Source organism: Pseudophryne corroboree, chromosome 12 (assembly GCF_028390025.1).
Source record: "Pseudophryne corroboree isolate aPseCor3 chromosome 12, aPseCor3.hap2, whole genome shotgun sequence".
In the NCBI taxonomy this organism is placed as follows: domain Eukaryota; kingdom Metazoa; phylum Chordata; class Amphibia; order Anura; family Myobatrachidae; genus Pseudophryne; species Pseudophryne corroboree.
Window position 1 is genome coordinate 170322631 of NC_086455.1, and position 25197 is coordinate 170347827.

Consider the following 25197-nt stretch of genomic DNA (forward strand, 5'->3'; position numbering starts at 1 on the left):
TCTCCCATCTGGGAGAGCAGGCTACTCCCACGGTGCCGTTCAGTCTGGCTGGGGGGAGGTTTTCCCTCCTAAACTGACTTCCAGAAACCTGCCCGGGACCCCTTCTCACTGCCTGCAGCCTGGATTTGGGCTCCAGAGCTGGGCAGCCTGGCTCCCCGGTCCAGGTCTCTGGTCCACTACGGCTGATCTCCATGGAGCTCCAAGAAACCACTCAGCTTGTTTTATAGCTAAGCTGCTTCTCTTTCTCCCTGTCCCCATTGGAACTGTGAGGCTGGATGGGAAAGCATTCCGTTTTTAGGGAAAAGGTCTGGGAGAATCCATCAGCCTGCACAGCTATGGATTCCCCCCTCCTGGGACACACAATCAAGTAAGTGCATTTTATCTTTAAATACATTACATTTTAAAATCACACTGTACATTTCCCCTTTTAAATATACACTGAGCCTGTGCCCTGCACAGACTCTACATACTCAGGCACTGCAGTGCCTTCCCTAGCCCTGCAGCCTGGCTGCTAGGGCTCTCCCTCTCAGTGCTGGAGGTATGGGGCTGGCTTCCCCCATCCTCCAGCCTGCTTTTCTGCCTCTGGGGTTCCAGGGAGCTGGCTCTCCCTGTCCCCCCAGGGTGGCACTAATCAGTGGCCTCGCCGCACGCAGCGGCGCACCCCCCTGTACCTAAGCCCGGCGGCCCGGGACACTTGTCCCGGCCGCCGTGACTCTGGCTTTGTTGTGGCGCTGGGGCGCCGGGAGCGTAGCTCCCGGACCCCAGCGTTCATCAGCCTGCTCGCCCGCCTAATTCACCCACGCCGCTAGGGAGCCGGCTAGCCCGGTCCCCCCTGAGCGGCGCCTGTCTTGTGGCCTCGCTGCAGCGTCCGGCGGGGAGCCGGGCTGCAGCGCACCCCCCTCGCCGACTAGCAGCCCGGGACGTCCGTCCCGGCTGCTGCGGCTGGCCACCCGGGCTGGGCTGAGGCGCTGGGAGCAGAGCTCCCGGCCCCCAGCGGCGGCTCTCACAGAGAGCACTGCAGCGGGAGCCGAGCTCCCAGCCGCAGCGCTCACCCTTCTCCCCGGCGCGCACACTCCAGTGCGCCCGGGGCTACACTGACCGCTGCCGGGAGCGGAGCTCCCGGACTCCGGCGGTCAGCAGCTGCCTCCTCTCCCCCGGCGCGCACACACTGCTGAGCGCGCCGGGGGCTGTCCTCCCTGCCGTGGTCTCCGGAGGGGTCCGGGACCACGGCACAGTTTAAAATACAATTTAAACATTTTTTACATGAATAAAACACGGCGCCTAGTGCCCACAACACATTTCAAATTTGGCGCCAAGCGCCCCTTTGTCTTTAGAATGGCGCCGGGCACTAGGGGTTAACCCCTTCAGTGCCTGGGCGGCCATTTGCCTCGTGGCTGGGGCTCTCCGGCCACGGCTGCGGGGAGGGGACAGTTGGGGTTAGGCTGCGGGGAGGGGACAGTTGGGGTTAGGCTGCGGGGAGGGGACAGTTGGGGTTAGGCTGCGGGGAGGGGACAGTTGGGGTTAGGCTGCGGGGAGGGGACAGTTGGGGTTAGGCTGCGGGGAGGGGACAGTTGGGGTTAGGCTGCGGGGAGGGGACAGTTGGGGTTAGAATTAGGCTGCGGGAGGGGACAGTTGGGGTTAGGCTGCGGGAGGGGACAGTTGGGGTTAGGCTGCGGTAGGGGACAGATATATCTCTCTCCGAAGCTTTTATAATTCCTTATATACAAATGATGTCAATGAATGACCATGTCCGGAACTGCCAATTGCTGCCTGCTCCTATACATTACCTGACTACAGGTACAACTAGATGGCTAGCTGGAACAATAGTGTGTTAATAGATGAAAGTTACAGTCGCTCTGAAACAACACAGTAACGAGATCAGCATGTAGCGGAGCCATTCAGTAACCAATCACAGGGCAGGCGCTCCGCTAGATACATCCGTGCTGTGTAGGGGAACTTTACTATTGCTTATGCTGCACGAGTCTCACCCAGTGTTGTCCTGATGGGTAATGATCCTGCGGCCAGCAGGCTTTTCTCTCTGTGAATCATGCGCAAATCTCTATAGGCAGCATCGCTCATGAAACACCAGCAACACGACAGACCCAATCGCTGAATCCCCTGTCCAACAATCACCCCAAAGGCACAGAGCACACAGTAACACAAACACTAGCTGAACAGCAGTCACGACTGAGGGGCAATAAAAATAATCTCTCCCCAACTGCACCAAACTAACTGGATTTTTCCTGTCACCTGTGAAACAGTAATTATGACCATGCCAAACAAGTTACATCTTTACTGTGCAGCATTTCCGCCCATAAACCAGGGTGATAAAAGGCAATGCTCGTTACATCATAATCAGCTCTTACATTGTCCTCAGAGTTACAGGTGTGTTCATTAATACAAACGTAGTAATCCCCCAAAATGTACTTTACTGCAATTAGCCGGAATTGGGTGTCGCACTCCTGTGTTCCTTGTTTCTGCTCGGAGGAGAAGAATAACACCTACACAGTAGTAGATATGAAGAACAGTACAGCAACAGCAAGTCATCTCATAAAAACCCTTTTCACCTTTTGAAAGGTAAAATGTAGGAAAGAAAAAGATTTGGGGGCAGGAAGAGAGCAGGGTGCCTATAAGGGGGAAACCAGGACCAAGAGAGGAAACCAGACGGCAATCATTATATACTGATAGACAAATATCACAATGTGGAGGGGAGGTGGGGAAAGGTTCATCCGGAATTTAGCAGCATTAAGAGTATGTGAAATAAGCTTCTTACACAAATGGACTGCAGAGCAGGAATAGGACGGCTCAATAGGGCAATCCAAGGGGAGAGGGGAACGTGAACACCTAAGATCTGTTCAATAAGGTTACAAACAGCTTTCCAAAATTGCGAGATAATAGGACATCTGCACCAAATGTGGATAAAGTCCCCCATGTACCCAGATCCCTTTCAGCGTAACGGTGAGGAAGCAGGGAACATCCTAGATAGCCTTGTAGGTAAAAGGTACCATCTAGAACAGATTTTATATGAGGTTTCTTTAATCAGAGTAGAGGCACAGGCCCTGGAGACCCCATCCCTAATCCTGTTCTACAGGTTCTTGTCTGTCTAGGGCCCCAGATCCCTCTACCAGTAAAGGTCATGAGGTCAAAGAGGGGTCTGCATCGCAGATCTAATGGTGCCCATACACTTGTGCAATGCCCCGCGACAAGACTTTGTGGGGCATCGCACCAGCAGGTCAGGTGCAATGAAATTGCACCTGAACTGCCAAAGTGATTACCATGCGTTCGATCACATGGTAATCACATGATGGGCACATCACCGCCGAGTAGGAGCAGCCTCCGTCCGCTCCCGGCAGGTGACCATCGCTCATTGCAGTGCGATATATCGCATGTGTTTTTAAAACACATGTGATCGCCATGCGATTCGGTAAATATTAAGTGCAGCACTTAATATCTTGAGACACGAGATGCGACCGGCGTGCCCGCGCATCGCGTTTCAAGGTACCTAAAATGTGCATACAATCCTTCCATTTCTCTCACAGAGGCGGTCGAAATCGAAGGTTAGCACCAATTATCTCACAAGTGTATGTGCACCAAGTAATGACTATAAAACAGAAATCATACCTGGTCTATGAGGGGTATAGTAACAGATTCGCTCAAACGGGTTTAGGCCCTGAAGCACCAGAGATCTAGGTATCGTATATACACAGGAACATAATTGTAAATATTCAAAGAAACTATCTCTGGCAGGTAAGAATTCTCTGAAAGGGAGTCCACAGATCTCCACTGCTTCCCATCTAGGAAACCACGGACAAAGCTCAGGCCTCCGCAAAACGTTCTCCAAGAGTGGGTACAAATGAGGGTAGAGCCTTGTGGGGAATCAGGGTTATTCCAGACAGAGGTGGGTAGAGAGGGTGTGCTGGACAAATTGTATTTGCTAATGGTATACAATCATGTAGGTGCTCCCAGCCTGTTAGAGGTGTCTACAGAGACAAGGACTGCACCTTTTACTGGATTGATACAGAGCCCTAGTGGTGAGCTATCTGCTGAGAGCATTCAATCTTGCAGAAATGAAGGGGCTCGGGGTGTGTGTGTGTGTGGGGGGGAGGGTGTAAAATTGTTCTTCCAGATGTAGCAGCCAGCTGCAGTTACAAGGGTAATGCTTTCAGTAGGGAGCACTATGGCTCATGGCTAGTCTGAAACAGTGGGTAGACTTCACCACCAATCTTGCCAGTGATGATGACAAGTGAAATCACGTTCCCTTGTCTGAGATGTAAGTAAATGCATCAGAGGCGATGTGTCTGACCCATACTGTGACATCTGACAGATCTGGTAACGCTAGGCCGATTGGGGTACAAGCTTGGACACTTCCCCGGAGGGCCAACTCCCTTCTGCTCAGCAGGTACCTCTACGGCAGTCACTTTAGACACCATTCTTCTCAAGAATCATCCAGCGATGGAGTGTCCCAGTTAAGTATGATGTTCAGGCACCAATTCCTGCAACACATGGTACAGATGGATGAAGCCCAGATCTCTTCCCAGGGCCGTCTCTGAACTAGCAGTACTTCACACTGCAAAGGGGAGAATCTGGGAAGGACCATGTTACACAGCCCCACAGTACTGAGGCCACCAGGAAGTGTGGGCACCTATGCTCAATTCCACACCTCCAAAGGGAACACAGGCCGAGTGACCACTGCAGACATTCCGAAGCGGCCACAATTCCACGCGACTGTAAAAGTTCTACCAAAAGTGCAACTAAATAGTGGGGGCTAAATGTACAGCCAGCTATGAGGGCATCAGGAGTAGGAGGCTTCTGCCCCACCTGCGCAGCACCCTTCGCCCGCCAGGCAGAGGAATACAAGCTTAGTTGCAGGGTAAATCACCAGCCAGAACTGGTTCCAATCTGTCGTAAGACGGGTACAGGGAACAGAGACTGAATGCAGTCTGTGCTATGAGGGAGTCTTTTAAAGAGCAGGATGTGAATGCGCTGCGCCGGAGACAGAACACATGCGCAATGTAGTGGGGAGGACAGGGCTCTCCCAAATGCAGAGCAGTTATGTAAGGAATGGATGCAGCCCAGCCATGCAACTACATGAAACAAAGATCAAACTTGGGTAAATAAGCTTTTTATGAGGTTTAAGGCCTAATTCAAGGATGATCGCAAAATCTTCCTCTAATGGGCAAACCCATGTGCACTGCAGGTGGGGCAGATGTAAGATGTGCAGAGAGTTAGATTTGGGTGGGTTACATTGTTTCTGTGCAGGGTAAATACTGGCTGCTTTATTTTTACACTGCAATTTAGATTTCAGTTTGAACACACCCCACCCACATCTAACTCTCTCTGCACATGTTACATCTGCCCCACCTACAGTGCACATGGTTTTGCCCATTAGAGTAAAATGTTGCTGCTGCGATCAGGTCTGAATTAGGCCCTAGGCTGGCCATCTATGCGGTAAGTACCAAGTTATTTCGTATTTGCTAATTAGGCCAAAATTTTAGATAAACTTTTTAATCACTGCAATGACGGAAAATATTTTTTGTTTTCAAGATGATTTGATAAATATGAACCATTTTGCCTGAACCATTGCACATTGCTAACTATCACCATGCAGCTGCAGAACATCTTATGGACGCCACAGATGGAATAATCAGCAATGAGTGAAATAGAAATGCAAGGAGGAGACACTGACCGTCCTTCCGCCTCTCCCACACACACACACACACACACACACACACACACACACACACACACACACACAACTTGTGCAAATAGAGACATCAGGAATGCCAGAGAGAGGGGGAAATAAGATTGTGTGTTGTTCGGACAGTGGGACTAGAAGTATAATAACGGTGGTGCTGCTGGCTACTGTACATTAGTCAGCTAGCTAACTATCTCTAAGCATGCTGGCAGCTGTAGTTCAGCAGTAGTTTAGCTTTATTGGATTTCATAACCAGGATTAAGCTGCAACCAGGACGTTCGCACCAGATGAAGCCGACAATATAAGTGCAGAACACATAACACAATGCGTGCAGTCTCTAGGGTGGGGATTTTATGAGCAACAGGAAGAAGTACTAAAAAGCTACAAACAGATGGAGCTGTGATCCAGTACCTACAACCCCATCTACGATCAATTAGGAATGACCCCCATAGACTGAAGGCTCCTGGAAGCCCAGAGGGCTAGACAGGCACTTTGATTGCCAGGGGGAAATTTACTAAAAGTCGATTTTGACCGATTTAAAATCTATCAAAATTCCATGTTGTACTTTCAGGGTCAAAACACATTTATTTATATTTAAATTAAAAAAACCAACAACAAATAATCACCTGTTCGCAAATGAAACCCAACACTGATTGAAATCAATTTTCAATTGGTTAACAATCAATAATTTAGTAAATTTTACCCCAGTGTCTTCCGTGCATAAGAAGTGCCGCAGTTCAAATCACAAACATTCTCTAAACGGATGGGGAACGTACACTCCATCCCAGGGGAGCGATAATGCACTAGAAGCAACAGAGGGCAGGGGATGTAAGCTCCAAAAAGGTTGAGGATGCAACAGGCATCTTTACCCCAATGTGGTACCATGGGGTGTATGTGACCCCATTCCTCTGTGACCCATGTTTTTCTAAACTGTCACGATTAGTGACCTTTTTCCTAACAATGTGGCACTCATTGGCTACTTTGCGTGTCTGTTTATTTCCATTTGGGGTCAAACAGACCCCACAGTACCTTCCATGTAATATAAATATTTTTGTATAAGATGTGAAACAGACCATTCGCAGTTGTGGCATTCTCGTCAGCTCCATGCACCACCCAGTACCACTCAGGACAGCGTAAGAGATGCTACATTTGTCCCAGATCAAGGGACAAGAAAACCAAATTTATCTGTGTAGCGCCCAGCGCTTATGACAGGCAGCAAATGTGAAATTGGACACCGGCCATTTTGTGTTTAGAGACTACATCTCCCAGACAGCCTTGGGTTTCAGAGGATATACAGAGAGACACGCAGAGGCTGTCGGGGGGTGGAGAAACAGGGCATGGGGAGGGGGGAGTGGAGAATGGAATGCTTTTGTCCAGAGGAGTGGAGGAGGAGATGGCCAAGGAGGGAGAAGGAACCATGTCTGGAATATAGCAAGATGCAGCTGACAATGACTGGAGAATACTGGGGAAGAAGTCCACGTGACTGTACAGAAAGAGCCCTACGGAGAGGGAGAACCCCAGTCTGATGAAGTTAAGTGGCCTACAGAGGATAATGCATTTCAAACCTTCCTTTTCGACCCCCGGAGAGGACAGTTTGCAGAGGGACACACTTTGGAGGAATGTGAGATAAGTAACGGTTTACAGTGTTATGTTTCTTGGTAAAGACTGATAAATAGTAGCTAACAAAGTGTGTGATTTCACCAAGAATCAGTTTGTGGAACTACAAGTACCAGCATTGCTGAAAGTGCCAATTGGAACCTGTTAAAGTACCTTTTCAGTCAAGCTATAGCATGCAGAAGATAAGGAACTCTGAAATAACAGTGCACTATAGTGGGGGATGTATTGTCTAATGCTGTATGTGGTATGTGTGAAATTCCTTGTTATACTGCTGTTTTAAGTTGTCATTACCCAGTCAGTGATTGCAAAGGCCAGGGTTTTATCTGCATACAAAAGGGAAGTTCAGGAAGGGACAGACAGACAGGAGAAAGCAGATTCATGTATTATGTTCATTTTTCTTATTACTGCATTATACACCCTTTAGATATGTGTGTGCATTACTGACCAACATGTTCCTATGCCTTTAGTATATGTCCTCTTTTATTGATCTACTATAGTCCCTTGTATATAAATGCATAAAAGCAATTGCTATTCCAGACCCTTTAATAAATGTGCCAGAGTGGCTTTTGCAACATATCCGTGTGATATATTCCTGTAGTGGGATCGGTCTAAGCACGTGGTGGGCAGAGGGTTTCCCGAGTCTCCCTCTGGTGTTTCCAAAATTTAACACTTCCCAGAAGAGCACGTCACGTCAAGATTCGGGTGGAGGCACTAATACCAAGAGAAGTACAAGGTGAGAAGCATTGCAAAGCGGGAAGAGTTTAAATACACACCATTACCCAGAAAGCCCAGGTAAAGGGGTGTTACAGTGGAGGCACTGCTGAGATTCGTACAGCTAACTCAGAATTTGCGCCATGGCTAGTTTGAAGCCAGAAGAAGTATATGGTTGGTGTGAACAACTATCCAAAGATTCAGAATGCTGTTTTGTTTTGTGCGGTGAACTGCAGGAAGTTCCAGATGAGGAGGTTACCAAGATGATTGCAGATCGGACAGGGATGCAGAGGTCAAATGTACTGGGCAGGAGGGATGATGCTGTGCTGCTAGAGAGCGATGCTGTGTTGGAGAGAGGATTGATCCCTGCTGTTTTTTCATATGAGGGAAGCAAACGTTGGAGTGTAGTGTTGCCTCTTAAGCCAAGTGAGGGGATGAGAGTTGCCCAAGAATCAAGTCCTACTGAAGAGAGGGCAAGGAGCCCCATTGTACAGTCCCCTGACATTCGAAGACAAGATGATTCACCTCTGGGCCTAGATGGAGCCTCTGACATGCAGAGTCGATTATTTTTGGTCGCTATGAATAAACTCGTGGAGCAACTGGGAAGAAACCAGTATGATGGTGGATATAGGAGATTGAGACCTTTCTCAGGTGTCCAACCTGTTCCAACTGGAGAAGATGCCTATGAGGTGTGGAAAGACACTGCAATCCAGTACATGGAAGAGTGGCACTGTCCTGAGACTGCAAAGAGACAACGGATAGTGGAGAGTTTACGTGGTCCAGCAATGGAGATTGTGCAGGCCACTCGTCGGAGTGACCCTAATGCTACTGCACGGAACTATCTAGCGGCTCTGGAAAGAGAGTTTGGAACATCAGAAGATGCCACTGACCTCCTTTACAAGTTAAGAAACACCTGTCAAGAGCCGGGGGAGAGATTGTCCAAATATCTATACCGCCTGGACAAGCTAATTTACCGCATTGAGGAAAAAGGGGGAATGACCCTCAGTGAAGTAGATGGGAGTCGCCTGCAACAGTTACTAAGAGGAGCACTGTCTTTAGACCCAGTTGCATTGAAGCTCCGGGGAGACTCTACTAGAAACCCAGCTCCTTCTTTCAACCAGCTAATCGATGAAGTCAAACAAGAGGAAGCTATAATCGAAGCTAGAGATGGTGTGGCCAAAAAGATAAAGACTGTTAGCCTGAAGCAGGAAACCAGTGCAAAAGAGGTGGAGTTACTGAAGATCCTTCAAGTGCAGAAGGAACAGATAGACCGTCTGTTAGCCCTTCAGACAGCTAGGGAGGCCCCAAGGCCTTCGCATCCATCATCTCCAATACAACTAGAGAGTCGAGGTGACCCCAGAAGATGTTTTGAGTGCGGTCGGCCTGGACATATAGCTAGACAGTGTCCAGCCAGATGGAATCAGAGGTCATCATATAAGCAATCCCCACCACCTGAACAGCCTTCGGGAAACGAGAAAGGGGGACCAGAAGACCCCACTCTGGCCCCCTAAAGAAAGTTAGTACCAATGCTGTGGGGAACTCACCTGCTACCTGGAATATATTGCCACCTGGCCTAGTCGGTCCAGCGCCTCACGTGACTGCCTTATTGAATGGACAGAGGTGTACGGCTCTACTGGATAGTGGTTCCCAGGTGTCCATTGTGTTCAAGAAGTGGTTTCGTGAGAATCTGTCTGATGTCAAGGTACATCCATTGTCTGGGCTGACCATCTGGGGCCTCAGTGAACAGAGCTATCCATATCTCGGATACATCACAGTGGACCTCAAGTTCCCAAGAGAAGTGGCTGGGATTGAAAAAGAAGTGCAAGTAGTCGCCCTTGTGTGTCCCGATCCAGAAGAAGAGGATAGAGATGTGCAAGCTATCATAGGAACCAATGCCCATTTGTTCAATACACTAGCCCAATGGTGCAGAGGAGGGTGGAAAGGAATATTACCAGACGCTCACCATTCATCCTGTATGCCTGGCGGCCTATCGAAAAAAGGAGGCAGAAGAAGCTCAGAAAAAGAGTGTGTTGGTTGCAGACAGTTTCCAACCATGCTTTGAAGGTACAGATGCCATGAAAGCCGATCTAGACAGACTGATCAAAGAAATGTTAGAGAGGAGAGATGTTTTCTCCCTAGGAGATTGGGACCTAGGGCTGGCTAGAGGGGTCCAACATAAGATTCGTCTTACCGATGAAAAACCCTTTCGAGAAAGGTCACGAAGATTGGCCCCTGCGGATTTGTATGATGTAAGAAGTCATCTGAAAGGTCTACTGGAGAATGATGTCATTGAAAAATCAGAGAGTCCCTATGCCTCTCCAATAGTGGTGGCTCGTAAGAAGAATGGTGATATCCGGATGTGTGTGGACTACCGAACTCTTAACAAGCGAACAGTGCCAGACCAGTACACAGTGCCTAAAGTTGATGAGGCACTTGACTGTCTGCAAGGAAGCAAATGGTTCTCTGTGCTAGACCTCAGGAGTGGGTACTACCAGATTCTAATGAGTCCGGGAGATGCTGAGAAGACAGCCTTCATATGCCCTGAAGGGTTCTTTCAGTTCAAGAGAATGCCACAGGGGGTAAAAGGTGCCCCAGCCACCTTTCAGAGGTGCATGGATGAGACCGTGGGGGACATGAATTTCCGTGAGGTAATCGTGTATCTGGATGACTTGATTGTTTTTGGGAGGACTCTACAAGAACATAACGAGAGATTGCTCAAAGTACTTGACCGATTGAAGAGTAAAGGGCTAAAGCTATCTTTAGAAAAGTGTCGACTATGCCAGAAGTCAAGTCAAGTATGTTGGGCACATTGTCAGCAGAGAAGGGATCTCCACTGACCCAGCCAAAGTAGAAGCTGTGGAAGAGTGGCCACGGCCCACAAAACTAAAGGAACTGAGGTCTTTTCTGGGGTTCTGTGGGTACTACAGAAGATTTGTTCCAGGATATTCGAAACTAGCCAAGCCTTTGACAGAATTAACCAAAGGGTACCCACCAGTGAAGGGGTGGATGAACCAGCAAGGAAATAAACACTTTCTCCGTGTTAATGACCTATTTGGGGAAAGATGGACAGAAGAGTGTGAAACTGCATTCAAGAGATTGAAGGAGGGTCTTACCCAGTCTCCAGTGTTCGCCTATGCAAACCCTGACCTTCCATACATTCTTCATGTAGATGCATCATTTGATGGACTCGGAGGAGTACTTTACCAAGAACAAGAAGGCCAGATGAGGCCTGTGCACTATGTTAGCCGAGGCCTATCACCCAGCGAAAAGAATTACCCTGTGCACAAGCTGGAATTCTTGGCATTAAAATGGGCCATTGTCGACCGTCTGCATGATTATTTGTATGGTGCTACATTTGAAGTCCATACTGACAACAATCCGTTGACATACATCCAGACTACAGCAAAGTTGGATGCCACAGGACATCGATGGCTGGCAGCTTTGGCTGTGTATGACTTCACGCTGAAGTACCGACCTGGCAAAGGAAACATTGATGCTGATGCTTTGTCCAGGTTGGCTGGAAGACATGCGGAATCACCTGAAGAAGAGTGGGTTGAAGTGCCTGCTCCAGAAGTAAGAGGTATGTGCCATGAAGGAAGAGTGGTGGTGCCACCTGTGAGAGAATGTGTCACTGCATTGGGACTTTCAGAAGCGGCACTGCCCAAACATTATTGCTGGCTGAGTCAGTTTGAACTGGGTGATCTGCAGAGGATCAGTAGGAAACAGCTGAAAAGTGATCAACTAGAAGATCTGTCCCTAGGAGCGGTCTATTGGATGATAAAGAACAATGAGAGGTTGGGGCCAAAGGCCCTTAAAACAGAAGAAGCCATCTTACTGCACAGGCAAAGAGAATTTCTGATGGTCAGAGGAGGCCTCCTTTATAGGGAATCTACCCACCGAGATGGTAGAGTAAGAAGACAGTTGGTTCTGCCAAATAAACATCGTGATTCTATACTGAATGCCCTACATGACCAACATGGGCACTTAGGTGTTGAGAAAACAAGCGGGTTGATTGCCGATCGGTTCTATTGGCCAAGGATGGAGACTGATATTGAAAAATATTGCAGAAATTGTGGGACTTGCATTCTGCGTAAAACACTGCCCGAAAGAGCTGCACCATTGAAAAACATTTCGAGTGATGGGCCACTAGAGCTGGTGTGTATTGATTTCCTTTCTGTAGAGCCAGATGAAAGCAACACAGCACATATTCTCGTCGTGACAGATCATTTCACTCGGTACGCCCAGGCCTACCCAGCCAAAGATCAAAAAGCCACAACTGTTGCCAAGATTCTATGGGAGAAATTCTTTGTGCATTATGGACTTCCAGCCCGGATACATTCTGATCAAGGAAGAGATTTTGAGAGTCGGCTGATAAAAGAGATCTGCGAATTGTGCGGGATACAGAAGTCGAGGACGACACCATTCCATCCACAAGGGGACCCGCAGCCAGAGAGATTCAATCGAACCCTTCTCAACATGATGGGCACTTTGGGCACTGCCAGGAAGGCACACTGGAGTAGGCACATCAGTCAGTTAGTACATGCATATAACTGCACAAAAAATGAGTCAACTGGATACTCACCATACCTCCTTATGTTTGGAAGAGAAGCCCGACTGCCTGTAGACATTTGTTTCGGAATAATGGAGGTTTCCCACTCGGGGGAGACACATTTACAGTATGTGCAGAGACTGCGAGAAGAACTGAGACATGCTCACAAGTTGGCTCAAGAAGCTTCTACTAAGTCTGGTTTGAGAAACAAGACTCGATATGACAGTCGTGTGAAAGAGAATGTGCTGGGGATAGGAGACAGAGTACTGCTCCGCTACCTGGGAATACCAGGAAAGCATAAATTGGCAAATCGATGGAGAGAAGAACCCTATGAAGTGGTGGCCAAAATGTCTGGGGCACCTGTTTACCGTGTAAGGCCTGAAGGACAAACAGGGCCCATAAAGACTTATCACCGTCAACACCTATTACCGATTGGGAGAGATGTGAGGTTCAAGACCGAGCATGCTGTTGAGACCACCGAGAGGGTGCCCTGGAGGAAGCCAGGAAGACTGAGGTCTACCAGGAGAGAGGAAACTAGAGATTATAAAAAGAGACAGATTGCAGTGAGGATGAATGGGGGTATGATTCTCCCACTACGGAAAATGAGACTGTCATTCAAAGTCATGAGGTCACTAGACCCCACAGGTCTACTGAGAGAGCTACAGGAGAGCCAAGAGGAGAACAGGTGTGCAGGTTGGAGGAGGTCGTACCTGAAGTAACGGTGGAAGTTAGAGAACCTGAGGGACAGGCTCAGGACCAACCAGAAGAGAGAGATGTTGGGGGAGAGGCTGAACAACCAGAAAGGGTGTCAGAGGGAGATGAGGGAGCCCTTCCAGCTATTAGCCGACCCAGACGCACCACTAGGGCCCCTATGATATTTACTTATGTTGAGTTAGGAAGGGCCACTGAAGTGCCCAGGGTGGTTCACCCTCACTGGGTCTACCCTTGGCCTTATTTGGGGCCCACCCCTGTCATCGTAGGAGCTTGTCAGGGTATGTGTGGATGTGTAAACAGACAGAATGGTTTAACACATATTCCTTTTAAGGGTGTGGAACAGGCTCATCACTTTGTCAGCGGATTGCCAGTCCCACAGGGGGAGTATGTAGCGCCCAGCGCTTATGACAGGCAGCAAATGTGAAATTGGACACCGGCCATTTTGTGTTTAGAGACTACATCTCCCAGACAGCCTTGGGTTTCAGAGGATATACAGAGAGACACGCAGAGGCTGTCGGGGGGTGGAGAAACAGGGCATGGGGAGGGGGGAGTGGAGAATGGAATGCTTTTGTCCAGAGGAGTGGAGGAGGAGATGGCCAAGGAGGGAGAAGGAACCATGTCTGGAATATAGCAAGATGCAGCTGACAATGACTGGAGAATACTGGGGAAGAAGTCCACGTGACTGTACAGAAAGAGCCCTACGGAGAGGGAGAACCCCAGTCTGATGAAGTTAAGTGGCCTACAGAGGATAATGCATTTCAAACCTTCCTTTTCGACCCCTGGAGAGGACAGTTTGCAGAGGGACACACTTTGGAGGAATGTGAGATAAGTAACGGTTTACAGTGTTATGTTTCTTGGTAAAGACTGATAAATAGTAGCTAACAAAGTGTGTGATTTCACCAAGAATCAGTTTGTGGAACTACAAGTACCAGCATTGCTGAAAGTGCCAATTGGAACCTGTTAAAGTACCTTTTCAGTCAAGCTATAGCATGCAGAAGATAATAAGAATTTACTTACCGATAATTCTATTTCTCGGAGTCCGTAGTGGATGCTGGGGTTCCTGAAAGGACCATGGGGAATAGCGGCTCCGCAGGAGACAGGGCACAAAAAGTAAAGCTTTCCGATCAGGTGGTGTGCACTGGCTCCTCCCCCTATGACCCTCCTCCAGACTCCAGTTAGGTACTGTGCCCGGACGAGCGTACACAATAAGGGAGGAATTTTGAATCCCGGGTAAGACTCATACCAGCCACACCAATCACACTGTACAACCTGTGATCTGAACCCAGTTAACAGTATGATAACAGCGGAGCCTCTGAAAAGATGGCTCACAACAACAATAACCCGATTTAGTTAGCAATAACTATGTACAAGTATTGCAGATAATCCGCACTTGGGATGGGCGCCCAGCATCCACTACGGACTCCGAGAAATAGAATTATCGGTAAGTAAATTCTTATTTTCTCTATCGTCCTTGTGGATGCTGGGGTTCCTGAAAGGACCATGGGGATTATACCAAAGCTCCCAAACGGGCGGGAGAGTGCGGATGACTCTGCAGCACCGAATGAGAGAACTCCAGGTCCTCTTTTGCCAGGGTATCAAATTTGTAGAATTTTACAAACGTGTTCTCCCCCGACCACGTAGCTGCTCGGCAAAGTTGTAATGCCGAGACCCCTCGGGCAGCCGCCCAAGATGAGCCCACCTTCCTTGTGGAATGGGCCTTAACAGATTTAGACTGTGGCAGGCCTGCCACAGAATGTGCAAGTTGAATTGTGCTACCAATCCCACGAGCAATCGACTGCTGAGAAGCAGAAACACCCAGCATTGTTGGGTGCATACAGGATAAACAGCAAGTCAGATTTCCTGACTCCAGCCAACCTGGAAACTATATTTTCAGGGCCCTGATAACATCCAGCAACTTGGAGTCCTCCAAGTCCCTAGTAGCCGCAGGTACCACAATAAGCTGGTTCAGGTGAAACGCTGACACCACCTTAAGGAGAAACTGGGGACGAGTCCGCAGCTTTGCTCTGTCCGAATGGACAATCAGATATGGCTTTGTGAGATAAAGCCGCCAATTCTGACACTCGCCTGGCCGAGGCCAGGACCAACAGCATGGTCATTTTCCATGTGAGATATATCAAATCCACAGATTTGAGTTGTTTAAACCAATGTGATTTTTTTAGGAATCCCAAAACTACGTTGAGATCGCCCAGTGCCACTGGAGACATCAAAGGGGCTGTATATGCAGTACTCCCTTAACAACTTCTGGACTTCAGGAACTGAAGCCAATTTCTTTCTGGAAGAAAATCAACAGGCCGAAATTTGAACCTTAATGGACCCAATTTGAGACCCATAGACACTCCTGTTTGCAGGAAATGTAGAAATTAACCTAGTTGAAATTCTTCCGTGGAGCCTTCCTGGACTCACACCCTGGCACATATTTTCACCTAAGTGGTGATAATGTTGTGCGGTCACCTCCTTCCTGGCTCTGACCAGGGTAGGGATGACCTCTTCCGGAATGCCCCTTTCCCTTAGGATCCGGCGTTTACCCGCCTTGGCGTCAACGCAGCTGCGGTAAGTCCCGGAACAGACACGGTTCTTGCCGAATCAAGACCCTTCTTAGTATCTCTTTAAGTTCCGGGAACCAAGTCCTTCTTGGCCAAACCGGAGCCACGAGTATAGTTCTTACTCCTCTCCTTCCTATCATTTTCAATACATTGGGTATGAAAAGCAGAGGATGGAACACATACACCGACTGGTACACCGACGGTGTTACCAGAGCGTCCCAGCTATTGCCTGAGTGTCTCTTGACCTGGCGCTTCATGTGGGACGCCATCATAACCACCTTTGGTCTTTCCCAACGGTTTACAATCATGTGGAAACTTCCAGATTAAGTTTCCACTTTTCCGGGTGGAATTCATTTATGCTGAGGAAATCTTCCCAGTTGCCCACTCCCGGAATGAACACTGCTGACAGTGTTATCACATGATTTTCCGCCCAGCGAAGAATCCTTGCTGTCATTGCCCTCCTGCTTCTTGTGTCGCCCCGTCTGATAACGTGGGCGACCGCCATGATGATGTCCTACTGGATCAGCACCGGTTGACTTTGAAGCAGGAGTCTTCCTAGGCTCAGAGCATTGTAAATTGCCCTTAGCTCCAGTATATTCATGTGGAGAGAAGTCTCCAGACTTGACCACACTTCCTTGGAAATTTTTTCCCTGTGTGACTACTCCCCAGCCTCTCAGGCTGGTATCCGTGGTCCCCAGAACACAGTCCTGAATGCTGAGTGTGCTGCCCTCTAAAAGATGAGCACTCTGCAGCCCCCACAGAAGAGACACCCTTGTCCTTGGAGACAGGATTATCCGCTGATGCATCTGAAAATGCGATCCGGACCATTCGTCCAGCAAATCCCCTGAGATCTGCCGAATGGAATCGCTTCGTAAGAAGCCACCATTTTTCCCAGGACTCCTGTGCATTGATGCACTGATACTTGGCCTGGTTTTAGGAGGTTTCTGACTAGGTCGAATAACTCCTTGGCTTTTTCCTCCCGGAGGAACACCTTTTTCTGGACTATGCCCAGAATCATTCCTAGGAACAGCAGACGTATCGTCGGAAAACAGCTGCGATTCTTGGAATATTTAGAATCCAGTCGTGCTGTCGTAGAACTACTTTAGATAGTGCTCTTCCGACCTCCAACTGTTCTCTGGAACTTGCCCTTTTCAGGATATCGTCCAAGTAAGGGATAATTTAGATGCCTTTTTTCTTTGAAGAAACATCTTTTCGGCCATTACCTTGGTAAAAGGCCCGGGGTGCCGTGGATAATTCAAACGGCATCGTCTGAAACTGATATTGACAGTTCTGTACCACGAACCAGAGGTACCCTTGTTGAGAAGGGCAAATTTGGACATGGAGGTAATCCTTGATGTCCAGGGACACCATATAGTCCCCTTTTTTCCGGTTCGCTATCACTGCTCTGAGTGACTCCATCTCGATTTGAACCTTTTATGTAAGTGTTCAAAGATTTCAGTTTAGACTATGTCTCACCAAGCCGTCTGGCGTCAGTACCACAATATAGTGTGGAAAAATAATACCCTTTTCCTTGTTGTAGGAGGGGTACTTTGATTATCACCTGCTGGATATACAGCTTGTGAATTGTTTCCAATGCTGCCTCCCTGTCGGAGGGAGCCGTTGGTAAAGCAGACTTCAGAAACCTGCGAGGAGAAGATGTCTCGACTCTCCAATCTGTACCCCTGGGATAATACTTGTACTATCTAGGGGTCAACCTGCGAGTGATCCCACTGCGCGCTGAGACTCTTGAGACTACCCCCCCACCTTGAGTCCGCTTGCATGGCCCCAGCGTCATGCTGAGGACTTGGCAGACGCGGTGGAGGGCTTCTTTTCCTGGGAAGGGGCTGCCTGCTGCAGTCTACTTCCCTTACCGCTATGTCTGGGCAGATATGACTGGCCTTTTGCCTGCATGCCCTCATGGGAAAAGGAAGGATTGAGGCTGAAAAGACGGTGTCTTTTTCAGCTGAGATGTAACTTGGGGTAAAAAGGTTGGATATCCCAGCTGTTGCCGTGGTCCCCAGGTCCGATGGACCGACCCCAACTAACTCCTTCCCTTTATACGGCAATACTTCCATGTGCCGTATGGGATCTGTATCACCTGACCACTGTCGTGTCCATGACATCTTCTGGGTGATATGGACAACGTACTTATCTTGATGCCAGAGAGCAAATATCCCTCTGTGCATCTCACGTACATATATATAGAATGCATCCTATTAAATGCTCTATATGAATAAAATATTTTCAGTCAGGGAATCCGACCAAGCCAACCCAGCACTGCATCTCCAGGCTGATGGCGATCGCTGGTCGCAGTATAACCACCGTATGTGTGTATATACTTTTTAGGATATCTTTCCAGCTTCCTATCAGCTGGCTCCTTGAGGGCGGCCGTATCTGGAGACGGTAACGCCACTTGATAAGCGTGTGAGCGCCTTATCACCCTAAGGGGTGTTTCCCAACGCGCCCTAATTTCTGGCGGGAAAGGGTATAACGCCAATATTTGCTATCGGGGTAACCCCACGCATCATCACACACTTCATTTTATTTTATCTGATTCAGGAAAAACTACAGGTAGTTTTTTCACTCCCACATAATACCCTTTTTTGTGGTACTTGTAGTATCAGAAATATGCAACACCTCCTTCATTGCCCTTAACGTGTGGCCCTAATGAGAAATACGTTTGTTTATTCACCGTCGACACTGGATTCAGTGTCCGTGTCTGTGTCGACCGACTGAGGTAAATGGGCGTTTTTAACGCCCCTGACGGTGTTTCTGAGACGCCTGGACCGGTACTAATAGTTTGTCGGCCGTCTCACGTCGTCAACCGACCTTGCAGCGTGTTGACATTCTCACGTAATTCCCTAAATAAGCCATCCATTCCGGTGTCGACTCCCTAGAGAGTGACATCACCATTACAGGCAATTTCTCCGCCTCCTCACCAACATCGTCCTCATACATGTCGACACACACGTACCGACACACAGCACACACACCGGGAATGCTCTGACAGAAGACAGGACCCACACTAGCCCTTTGGGGAGACAGAGGGAGAGTTTGCCAGCACACACCAAAACGCTATAATTATATAGGGACAACCTTATATAAGTGTTTTCCCTTATAGCATCTTTATATATATCTCAATATCGCCAAAATCAGTGCCCCCCCTCTCTGTTTTAACCCTGTTTCTGTAGTGCAGTGCAGGGGAGAGCCTGGGAGCCTTCTCTCCAGGCTTTCTGTGAGAGAAAATGGCGCTGTGTGCTGAGGAGATAGGCCCCGCCCCTTTTTCGGCGGGCTCGTCTCCCGCTATTTAGTGAATCTTGGCAGGGGTTAAATATCTCCATATAGCCTCTGGGGGCTATATGTGAGGTATTTTTCGCCAAAAAAGGTTTTCATTTGCCTCCCAGGGCGCCCCCCTCCCAGCGCCCTGCACCCTCAGTGACTGCCGTGTGAAGTGTGCTGAGAGGAAAATGGCGCACAGCTGCAGTGCTGTGCGCTACCTTTAGAAGACTGCAGGAGTCTTCAGCCGCCGATTCTGGACCTCTTCTTACTTCAGCATCTGCAAGGGGGCCGGCGGCGCGGCTCCGGTGACCATCCAGGCTGTACCTGTGATCGTCCCTCTGGAGCTGATGTCCAGTAGCCAAGAAGCCAATCCATCCTGCACGCAGGTGAGTTCACTCCTTCTCCCCTAAGTCCCTCGTTGCAGTGATCCTGTTGCCAGCAGGACTCACTGTAAAATAAAAAACCTAAGCTAAACTTTCTCTAAGCAGCTCTTTAGGAGAGCCACCTAGATTGCACCCTTCTCGGCCGGGCACAAAAATCTAACTGGAGTCTGGAGGAGGGTCATAGGGGGAGGAGCCAGTGCACACCACCTGATCGGAAAGCTTTACTTTTTGTGCCCTGTCTCCTGCGGAGCCGCTATTCCCCATGGTCCTTTCAGGAACCCCAGCATCCACAAGGACGATAGAGAAAAGGAACTCTGAAATAACAGTGCACTATAGTGGGGGATGTATTGTCTAATGCTGTATGTGGTATGTGTGAAATTCCTTGTTATACTGCTGTTTTAAGTTGTCATTACCCAGTCAGTGATTGCAAAGGCCAGGGTTTTATCTGCATACAAAAGGGAAGTTCAGGAAGGGACAGACAGACAGGAGAAAGCAGATTCATGTATTATGTTCATTTTTCTTATTACTGCATTATACACCCTTTAGATATGTGTGTGCATTACTGACCAACATGTTCCTATGCCTTTAGTATATGTCCTCTTTTATTGATCTACTATAGTCCCTTGTATATAAATGCATAAAAGCAATTGCTATTCCAGACCCTTTAATAAATGTGCCAGAGTGGCTTTTGCAACATATCCGTGTGATATATTCCTGTAGTGGGATCGGTCTAAGCACGTGGTGGGCAGAGGGTTTCCCGAGTCTCCCTCTGGTGTTTCCAAAATTTAACACTTCCCAGAAGAGCACGTCACGTCAAGATTCGGGTGGAGGCACTAATACCAAGAGAAGTACAAGGTGAGAAGCATTGCAAAGCGGGAAGAGTTTAAATACACACCATTACCCAGAAAGCCCAGGTAAAGGGGTGTTACATCTGTAATGAGTGCAGTAAGCTTGTGTGCGAGGAGCACAGCGCAGAATTGCGCAACCAATGGCAGCTGTGACAGCTGGGCCTACAGTGATGTCACACAATCAGAAACTCAGACATGAAGTGTTGTGCAATATTACTTGGATTTTGGAATACAGCTTCTGTGTCTGCTTCTGTACAGGCAAACTGAAAGTTCCTAAAACAAATACGCCTCTTGTTTGTCGAGTGCAATCATTTGTTGTATCATTTTATTTGGGAAAAAAACATAATATTGTAATAGAGTGTTTTTATTCTGGTCAATGTAACTATTTTCATGGTACCAGAGCAGGGCTATGCAATGATAACAGCAGGATCCTGAACAGAATACCCCCCAACCGTCCCGGGACATTCCAGCATTTCCGGCACTCTCTTCTCCCCCTCAGGCTGAGGGTACCGTACCATTTACATCACTGGTACTCAACGCCAGTCCTCAAACACGGATTTCTTCAATTAAGCACCGGTGAGTAAAGCGGAGTACACGCTACACCTTATATTGGACAATCATCCGATCCTCAACCAATCCAATCTGCATAACCATCTTATATAGTGTGTACAACCAATTCATTGGGCTCAATCCAAATATCCGCGACTTGCTTGTGGGGCAGGTGAAGCTATAGCTCGCATTTACGGTACCGCTGGATTTGTAGATTTTTGTTTGCAGCCCCACAGGGCCGAATACAAACATCCATGAATCTGCGGCAAGATAGGGCCGCAAGGGTCGAGCTCCAATGCGTTGCCGATGTTTACACACCATCACAACGGCAACGCCCCCAACTCGTGTGCGGCGGGAAGGGGGAGGGGCTTAGATTAGGCCTATTGTGTAAACACCCCCCTCAGAGTCCCTTTGGATGTGCTGCATTTAAGATGATGTAATGTACTGTCAAAGTCAAAAATATTACATAAAGAGAACATACAAAGTACACACATTTAAGTCGCTATACTTGCAAATACGCGCAGCGAGCACAGCAATATATGGTAACACACGCATTTACACGGACATGCCACAGAGATGGATTCGACACTTATTTCATACAGTACATAATTATAATAATATCAAGCGCCAGACATCATGATGATTTAGAATTATATGTAATGAAGTTGTGTCATGTATGTGTATTATTTGAACGGAACCAGATAGACCTGTCATGTTTACTATTGAAGCAACCAGCTTAATGTGTAGATTAATTTGATATTTGTTATTAAGTTGTAGTACATTGCAACACGGAATTATGATTACATGTATAAAAGCTAAAATCGCTCTTATTAGAACAATAGATATTCTTAGAGGTAGAGGACAGGAAACTCGGGCCAGCCCTTTGGATGTCTTCAAGGCTGAATCTGATTACCATATACAAAGGAATTGGTGACTCACCATGAACCCCTCCCAGAGTGCAACTAAACTTATCATCCACTCACTGGTCATCTCACGACTCGACTACTGCAATGTGCTCCTCACTGGCCTCACTTGCTCCCACATCGCTCCCCTCCAATCTGTCCTCAACTCCGCAGCTAGGCTCATCTTCCTCTCCCGCCGCTCCACTTCTGCTACTCCCCTTCGACAAAATCTACACTGGCTCCCATTCCCCTATAGAATCCTCTTCAAACTCCTCACCCTCACATACAAGGCCATCTCTAATTCCACTGCTCCCTACATCTCCAACCTCCTCTCCCTTCATACTCCCTCCCGCCCACTACGGTCGGCTGATGACCGTCGCCTCTCCTCTGCCTTGGTCACTGCTTCCCATGCACGAGTTCAGGATTTTGCCCATGCTGCACCCCTTCAGTGGAATGCGCTGCCCCGCTCCATTAGACTCTCCCCGACCTTGCAAAGCTTCAAACGGGCACTGAAAACCCACCTATTTATCAAAGCGTACCCCTCCAATGCATAACCTAGTCCTTAGGCTGCTCCTCCATCCCCCTGCCCCATGCCTTGGACATCTCTGCTTTGCTCGCATACCACCATCAGGCTTCTACCTGCTTGCTTACACCTCATGTCATCTGTCTGTTGCCCCTCCCCACTAGATTGTTAGCTCTTCAGAGCAGGGCCCTCTTTACTCTTGTCTAAGCCCTCTTCTTGACACATTTCACTCAGCGACCATCTTTACCTGCTTTTTCTCCTGCTGGTAAAAGGCCCCTCTCTATCTACGGCCGCCAGCCCCAAGTAGTACAATGATTACTCCTTCGCTACTTACATCTAAGCTGTATTATGCTTTGAGAATTGTGGTGCTCTTTGTTACCTGCACTCCATTTTTGTTATTTATTTACTGTTATGCTAAGTTTTGTCTCCCTGTACTGTCCTTTGTACGGCGCTGCGAAACACTTGTGGCGCCCTATAAATAAAATGTAATAATAATAATACTCTGCTGACCACAGAGGAGGTCAGTTACTTGCTTTTTGGTCTTAGAGGACGATGATGGACTTGCTAGCAGATCAGTTCCTGTATTTATTTACAGAGAGAGGGAGACATAAGCTACATTGGAGGGAATGGTAATTGTATCGCTGGCATGTAACTGAAATTGTATGTAATTGTATGTAACTATGTATTAACTGCTTACTGTATGAGTTGTAACTATAGGTATACTGTACTTTGTAATATATATTGAATCCATATCCTTTTTAATAACAAATATATACATCAATGAGCTTTGGAACTCAGATAATGTGTGGGTGTATTGTTTTCTCTTATGGGATACAGTGTTTTGCGATGTACAGCGCACTTTTATCGTATATGGTAGTAAGAGGTGCAGGCATTTACAATATATATTAGAGAGGGCATTTTAAATATTTGTGAGAAATGAATTTAGCATTCATAGTACGATACAGTGTATAAAAAAAAAAAATAGTGTGTACGCACAACATGTTGAACAGTCATTTCCTAGAAAACGTCACCTGAACTAATTGCTCATGATCCTGGGCACAACATATGGTGTGATTGGATGATTGTAGTGTGTATGCTTGTAATGGTGTATTCTGGTATTGTATCACTGTTAGTGAAATTGGAAGGACCGGCACAGTATGTAAAATCGTTCAGGTGTGCACCCAGCTTTAATCTACTTGTAATTATCACACCTGCTTCCACAGACAGAAACCCTCAACAGATGACCTGCTGGGGATACTGGAGAATCGCGGATTCACACTGACAAGTAAAGACGGTTGCGTGTCATGGGATGGAACGCTCTATTTACACATTCTCTAGTCATAATGGGATGTTCCATATTTACTAACCCACGTCATGCTTCGTCAGCCTATGCAAACACATAAAGAGTTTATAAAGGGGAGGTAAAAATAAAATCCACACAAGAAAATGACTGTCCGCTATCCAGAACTTTTGCAATTACATGAACGTATTATGTCAGAAAATGTTACATTAGGCTGACCACATTATCCCTTTACACCGGAACAGTCATGAATTACACAGGTTCTGTGGCTGCTGACTACAAGCCTGCATTTCACCTGGTTTTAAGCAGTTACAGAACCTGTGTAAGTCATGAGTGTCCCGGTTTAGTGGTAGAATGGTAAGCCTATGTTACATGCTAATCCAGGCCTTGCAAGACTAGTGTTCCTTCTAGGCTGTTTCAGCAGGGTGCAGCACCCTGCCCATTTTTGAAATGTGAAAAAGCACCCTGCCCTTTCTCAGTGCACCCTGCAGGACCATAAATCTCCCCCTTGTATACAGAATGTAACAGTCAGAGTGCATGTTACAATGATGTCATCTACTCCTTGCCCACTTCTGAAATTGGAACACAATTTCTATCCTTAGTGAACTGGATGGCAGAGGAGGCACTGTAAATAACACAGCACTCTGATAAAGAGGGAAAGAACAGGGTAAGCAGTGAGCATGTACTGCTTACAGTATTTCCCTAGTAGAACAGACTTATTTTTTTTCCTATATATATTTTAACTCATTGTTTAACTTTTCTGTTTTATAACACATACGGATTATAACTACTTCAGCACTGGAAAAGACATTTATAATTATCTACTTATGTATATGCTACAGCCGATCTTTCAAGAAGACTGGATATATACAGTATGTTTCTCAGTACAGATGTCAGGGGTCTTATATGTATGTATGGGTATATGATTTACTAAGGGCAAAATGTATGCACAAAAACTATAAACATATGCGCTATGCTTTGTGCGCAAAGCGTCACATCAAAAAAGTGCCCTTCAAAATTAAACTGTGCCCTCCTCAATGCTCAGCACCCTGCCCTAAAAAAATCCTAGAGTGAACACTACAAGGCTATTAGTACAATGTATCCCAGGCAGCATGACTCTTGTCAGCAGCCAAGTCTAAAGCCCCGTATACACGGGGAAGATGTGTGCTGAGCGATCTATCAGCGGGTCATTCAGACCTGATCGCTCGCTAGCGTTTTTTGCAGCGCTGTGTTCAGGTCGGAACTGCACAAACGCATGCACCGCAATGCGCAGGCGCGGCGCACAGGTACAAAGCGGATCGCTGCTCAGGGATGGGTTTGTAGGGAGGGTTCCTGACGTCAATTCTGGTCCCGGACAGGCTGATGTGATCGCAGCGGCTGAGTAAGTCCTGGGCTACTCAGACTGCAGAAAATCTGTTTGTACAGCTCTGCTACACATACAAAGCATAAATACACTCCCCTATGGGCGGGGACTATGCGAACGCAGGACTGCAAAAAAACCCTAGCGAGCGATCAAGTCTGAATTAGGCCCACAGACCGCTCAGCACACATCTCTCTCCTGGC

At 47.7% G+C, this 25197-nt stretch overlaps 1 protein-coding gene across 4 annotated transcripts in view; it reads right to left on the reverse strand.

Moving 5' to 3' along the window:
• ZFYVE21 (zinc finger FYVE-type containing 21) overlaps positions 1 to 25197 on the reverse strand; it is a 58685-nt gene that overhangs the window by 27818 nt on the left and 5670 nt on the right. Inside the window, exon 1 of one of the 4 annotated variants that reach the window (XM_063948516.1) lies at positions 22868 to 22889. The exons of the other annotated variants lie outside the window; for them this stretch is intronic. The gene's annotated coding sequence lies outside the window, so the exon portion shown is untranslated. Of the gene's footprint in view, positions 1 to 22867; positions 22890 to 25197 lie in introns of those variants that run through there. 4 annotated transcript variants of the gene reach the window in all.